The 6,305-nt window shown below is 41.9% G+C and overlaps 1 pseudogene; it reads right to left on the bottom strand.

Moving 5' to 3' along the window:
- Positions 1-218: 218 nt before the first annotated feature.
- Positions 219-686, bottom strand: LOC103733986 (annotated as a pseudogene).
- Between the last annotated feature and the right edge of the window lie 5,619 nt (positions 687-6,305).

Here is a 6,305-nt window from a genome sequence, read left to right as displayed (position 1 = left end):
TGTGAGTGCACCCCTGTCGTGCAATGCCGCGGAGGTCAGAAGAGGGCTTTGTATTTCCTTGGAACTGGAGTTAAGGATGGTTCGTTGCTGCCATGTGGGTGCTGGGAATCGAACCCGGGTCCTCTGCAAGAGCAGTCAGTGCTCTTAACCACTGAGCCATCTCTCCAGCCCTGATAAGTACTTCTTAATGGATCATATTTTACAAATACACTGGAGAATCATGCAACATTACCTGCACTGGACATAATACTGGGCTGCAAGTCTGCACACTGCTTTGCAACTGGACCAGTGATGGGGGAACAATTCATCTTGTCTTCATTGTGTACTATGACCTCTGCATTATCTTCAAAATAGAGAAACACCCCGTCTTTTCTTCAGTACAACTTTCCCTGCTGGTCGGACATTCTTTCTTAGCTCTGGTTTTCCGTTCTTCTCTGTGGCTATTACCATGTCACCCGCACGAGCAACAGGAACTCTGTTCAGCCATCCACCCCTTCAGCCTTCACAGAGATCATTTACAGACTTTTACCTCCAGTGTTGTCAGCACTCTTGATTCTAGATCTTACTGGAAGACCCAGGGAAATGCAGATTTTTGCGCTGGAGGAACCACCCTGTCCTTGCTTTGATATCTTGGAACACCTTGAAAGAGTAAGAAAGGCTGGTAGTAGTTTCTCTGTGTCTGACATTTCCTTTACATAATGTCTTCCTGGTTCATCTAAGATGTTGTGAATGATAGGATTTTACTTTTTAAAAGGCTGAATAGGGGTTGGAGAGATGGCTCAGCGGTTAAGAACACTGGCTGCTCTTGCAGAGGACCTGGGTTCGAATCCCAGCACCTACCAGGTGGCTAACAACCGTCCATAATCCCAGTTCCATGGGATGGATCCAATGCCCTCTTCTGACCTCCACAGCATTGCACAATATGGGTATACCTACATGCATGCAGGCATAACACTCATACACATAAAATAAAGTAAAAAATAAATAAAAGACTGAATACTGCTCCATTTTGCATGTATATAACATTGTCTTTACCCATTCATTGATTGGGTGCTCTGCTTGATTTGATATCTTGGCTGTTTTGAATAATTCTATAATAAACATGGGAGTATCTCTTTAATATTCTAATTTCATTTCCTTTGATTATATATCCAGAAGTGAGATGACTAGATCATATGGTGGTTCTATTTTTAATTTGGGGGGATAAACTCTAAACTGTTTTCCATTAAGAAAGTTCATGTTAAATTCTAGTTTTCTGACTAATCTATATTATGTGAAACCCTCAGGGTTTCAAAGACTTAGAACTTTTATGATGTGGAGCTGAACAGTAATTGAAAACTGAATATCAAGTTCTGAACGGTCCTTCTTGGCACACTTATGAAATTGAGCTCATAAGTCCTGTGAACTATTATGATCTGAGTATGAAGTGCCCTCCACAGTCTCATACACTAAGGCCTAGGTCCTCAGCCGGTGATGCTATTTTGGAAAGTTCTGGAAAATTTCGGGGTGGGAGCTATCTCTAGGAAGTAGGTCACTGGGCATGGGTCCCGGTAGCTAGCTTGTCTCTGATCTCTTCTTCTCTCTTCCTTTCTCTCTTTCTGTCTCTCTCCTTCCTGGCCACCATGATCTGAACCTCTCTGCTCTGCCATGCATGCCCTGTCTGGATAGTAGGCTGCCTCCTCTGAAACTGTTAGACAGAACAAATCTTCCCTCCTTTAAGATTCATCCGCCTTTAAGTTTTTTTTTTTTTTTTTTGTTTTTTTTTTTTTGGTCAGGTATTTTATCACAGCAAGGAGAAAAGCAAGAAATACAGGATCAGTTTTTAAAAATAAAAATATATATTTTCTTTATTATTTTTATTTTATGTGTATGAGTGTATTGTCTGTGTGTGTGTGTGTAAGTGCACTCATGTCATGCAATGCCTGCAGAGGTCAGAAGAAGGAGTTGGAGCCCTGGAACTGAAGTTATGGATAATTGTTAGCTGCCATGTAGGTGCGGGGAACTGAACCCAGGTCCTCTGCAAGAGCAGCCAGAGCTCTTAATCACTGAGCCGTCTCTCTAGCCCCCTAGTTTTCTTTTTTAATGCAGTTGTTTTAGACCAGTATTACAAGCAGTATTACAACATTTTCAAGTGTTCTGAAGTTGTATAAACATGAGAGAAAAATATTAGATCAAGCTACATGTTATTTATTGTTAGAAAAAAAAAAAGTCCTACATGGGCAATTTCATTTTATTCAACCTAAAACTTGGTATGTGACAAGCAGTTCATTCCAGAAATGGCTGTTTTGTTGTTATTTTTTGAGGCAGAGTCTCAAGTATCCAGGCTGGCCTGAGACTCCCCATATCCCCTGGAATATGGATCCTCCTGCCTCCAGCTCCCGAGTGCTGTGATTATGGGTGTGCATCAGTGCAGTTGTTACTGTTGTTGAGATGGTCTCTCGGTTCTGGTCTGATATAGGGTATGAACTTACAATGAATTTAGTTGTGCTTTCTAGCCCTGGGCATTCTAGTTTGCGTTTTATTTCCTTACACGGTGGAAACTCTTCAGATCTCATTTGCACTGTACTCATTTTTCCTTGTGCCTGGGATTTAAATGGATGAGATTTCATAGACTCTCCCTTTGAACATGAAACTCATTTTCCAGCATCTTCTGTCGGTCTTGAAGAATGGTAGCTATCTTTTATTTCTCTTGCACCGGATGATCTTCAGCTATTTTGTGAAAAGTTTTGTAAGAGAACAAATGGGAATTCAGGAGCTGATCTTTCCTCGGTGGACAGAATGAGCTGTCATGGAACTAATTAATTTTTTTTCATAAATATTTACTTTGGTTTTTATTTGTTTATGGTTGACAGGTCAGTAATTTTTATTGTGAATAGATTCAGTATTCATAAAATCAGATATGGATTTTTTTCATATTACCGTGAAAGTATTCTGTTTCCTCATTTCTGTAAGTAAGTGATATTCTGACTTGCAGAGTGTGAGTTATTTCTACTTGCATGTACATGTTTTAAATCTGAAAGACTATCATGGGGAAATAAATTGAAATTGAAGTGGGCAGGATCTATGAGTTTCTTGCTCCTATTACAGGTAGAACACTGGAAACAGACTTACAGTATCTTAGAAGACAGGGAAGAGAAAAGAATCGAGGAAGTCAAAACTCCTTATGCTTTTACCATCAAGAAACAAATTCTACGATTTTTAAAAATATTTTATATATTTTTTATGTGTATGAATGCTTTACCTTCATGTATGTAAGTGTACCCATGTGTTGTGCAGTGCCTGTGGAGGTCAGAAGAGGGCACTGGATCCTCTGGAATTGGATTTATGGACGGTTGTTAGCCACCATGTGGGTGCTGAGAATTGAACCCGGGTCCTCTGCAAGAGCAGCCAGTGCTCTTAACTGCTGAGTTGTATCTCCAAGCCTCCATCATTATTTTTATGCATTTTGTTTTCACATATGTAATGCAGTATGCCAATTTAAATTATTAGGTTTTTCATTTTCTGTGAATGAAAGGCAGTTTACCTCTGTTTCTTATTTTCAGGAAAGGGTTGAAAATGCACTGCACTAAAGGGGAGCAGTTTTTAAAAAAAGATTTATTTTTATGTGTATGTGCACATGTCTCTGTGTGGGTGTATATGCACATGTGTGCAGGCGTCTGCAGAGGCCAGAAAAAGTTGAATACCCTGGAGCTGGAGTCTCTGGAGCTGGAGTTACAGGTGTCTGTGAACCACCTGATGTGGGTGCTGGGAACTGAGCTCAGGTCCTCTGTAAGAGCAGCATGTGTTCCTAACCACTGAGCCATCTCTATAGCTCCAGTTTATTTTTTGAGACAAGTTCTCATGTAGTCCAGGCTGGCTTCAAATTTGTTATGTAGCCAAAGATGACCCTGAACTCCTGATCCTCCCACCTTCACATACCAAGTGTTGGAATTACAGGCATGTACACTGTGCCCAGTTCAGCTAGTTTTAAATTAATTGACAAAGTTATAGATTATGGTTCTAATGGGATTTTTGGGTCTGTTACAAATGAAGCAGTAAGAGCAGATTAGGTTCAAGGTGTGGCATTTTAAAGAGGTCCAAAAATAAGAGGCTGGGTGGGGAGCAAAGGCTATGGGGCTGGAGAAGGGAGGTATTGTCACAGGGGGCTTCTGAGTGTGGAAACTTCGTCCAAGAAAGACAATGATTCCATTCCTGGAACGTGTTGAAGGAGTGGGCCTGACAAGATAACTCTAGTTAATTTACCAGCATGCTCTTCAGAGTGAGTTGCCATGCACTGCCCACTGCCTCTGGCTTCCCATGTCTTACAGTAACAAGTATAGTTTCTTACTCTTTCAAGTGGAAACAGAAGGGAACCCATGTTCTGGGTCTTTCTAGAATATTGGCTAGAAAGTCTAGAATATTGGCTGACCAGTGGAAATAATCTTGTCCAGGTGACAAGACTTGGTTTGAGTATCTCATGTGGTAATTCCTTTATGAATGGCCTGGGAATCTTTTAAAATTTGATTTCTTTTAGAAGTAAATACCAAAACAGAGATTAGACTATAAGTGATTTCTTGGGTATAATATTAACATAGATACCCTGAGAAGCCCGTGGAAGATGGAACAGGAGCCATGTCAGTCAGGGTGCTGGATAGCTTTAGTTGTCCACTTGACACACCTCAGTAGAGGGACTCTCAATTGGGGAATTTCCTCCATTGGATTGGCCTGTGGTCTTGTCTTTGGGGCATTTTCTTGATTGTTGGGTGATATGGGAGGGCCCAGCCCACTGTGGGCATTGCCACCCCTAGGCAGGTGGTCCTGGGTTGTATAAGAAAACAGGCTGTAGGTTGGAAGAGCAAGCCAGTAAGCAGCGTTCCTCCATGGTCTCTGCTTCAGCTCCTGCCTCCAGGTTCCTGCTGAGTTCCTGTCCTGACTTCCTCAGTGATGAACTGTGACCTGGAAAATGTAAGATAAGATAAACCCTTTCCCCACCAAGTTGGTTTTGGTCAGTACTTTTATCACAAAAATAGAAAGTAACTAAGCCAGCAAAGGCCCCACAAGCAAGCTCTGTGCATAACTGAAGCTTGCTAAAAAGCTCTAGGACTTGCGAGGCTGAATCTCAGAATTACTCCCGCCACGACTGAAAGGAGCTGAGGTACTTAATCCCCAATTCTTTTCAGCCATTGGTTGAAGGACGCTCCCAGAAGCCTTTAATTCTGTGGCATGTCTGACCTGCTATGTGTGTGAACACCAGAAAGCCCATTAGATAGTTAAGTTAGCTATAACACTGTAGTGGAGAAATTGGAGGGTATGTAAGGGCTAGGCACTATCCACTTCTGCTCAAGTCTGAATACTGCGCTGCTCAGATTCACTTAGGCCCTGCAATAAATTCACTTCATTCTGTCATCAAGACAGTGGGCACTTTCATACACACACTTTTCACACTTTTTTTTCTTCAACAGGCACCATATATACACCCCCTGAATTGTAGACATACCTTATCCCGCCTTGATTATTTATAACAAATCCTACTATTTATGAGGATGCAGGTCTCTTGCTGCCAGAAAAACACTTTTTGTCTACTTGTCTGTTAGCATCAAGGACTAAATGACTGATATAGTCTTATGCTCAGTGAATGCTTATTCTATTTGTTAAAGTGTTTCCACTCATGGAGGAACTAGCATCTCTAGTTTAACAGACTGAATTTGCAGGAGCAGGGAGCATAAATTCTTCAGGTAATCCACTGGGATTAATGATGAGAATCCAGGCCTAGTTCACTAGCTGATAACTGGGTAGACAACATGAAAGACACCCCCTCCCCCACTGCCTTCTTTTAAGCTGAATGCAGCAGCTGTCCACCTTCTGCTCAAACCAACAGCTTTCCACCAAAAGCTGTTCCCGAAGCTGGAGAGATGGCTTGGTAGTTACGAGAGCTTGCTGCTCCTCCAGAGGACCCAAGTTTGGTTTTTTTTTTTTTTCTTTTTTTCTTCTATTCATTATTTTACTTTATATGTATGTGTGTATTGCCCGCATGTATGTAAGTACACCCATGTTGTGCAATGCCCACGGAGGACAGAAGAGGCTGTTGGATCCCCTGGAACTGGAGTTATGGACAGATGTTAGCTGCCCTGTGGGTGCTGGGATTCAAACCCGGGTCTTCTGCAAGAACAGCCAGTGTTTTTAACCACTGAGCTACCTCTCAGCCCCCCAAGTTTGGTTCCTAACACCCATGTCCGATGACTCACAGCCGACTATAACTCCAGCTCCAGGGGATTTGATGCCTTCTGTGGCATTCATGTGGTGCTGATATGTGTGTGTGTGCTCAT

Source organism: Nannospalax galili, unplaced genomic scaffold (assembly GCF_000622305.1).
Source record: "Nannospalax galili isolate Female #2095 unplaced genomic scaffold, S.galili_v1.0 scaffold1230, whole genome shotgun sequence".
NCBI lineage: Eukaryota > Metazoa > Chordata > Mammalia > Rodentia > Spalacidae > Nannospalax > Nannospalax galili.
This window is presented reverse-complemented; position numbering and strand designations above follow the sequence as displayed.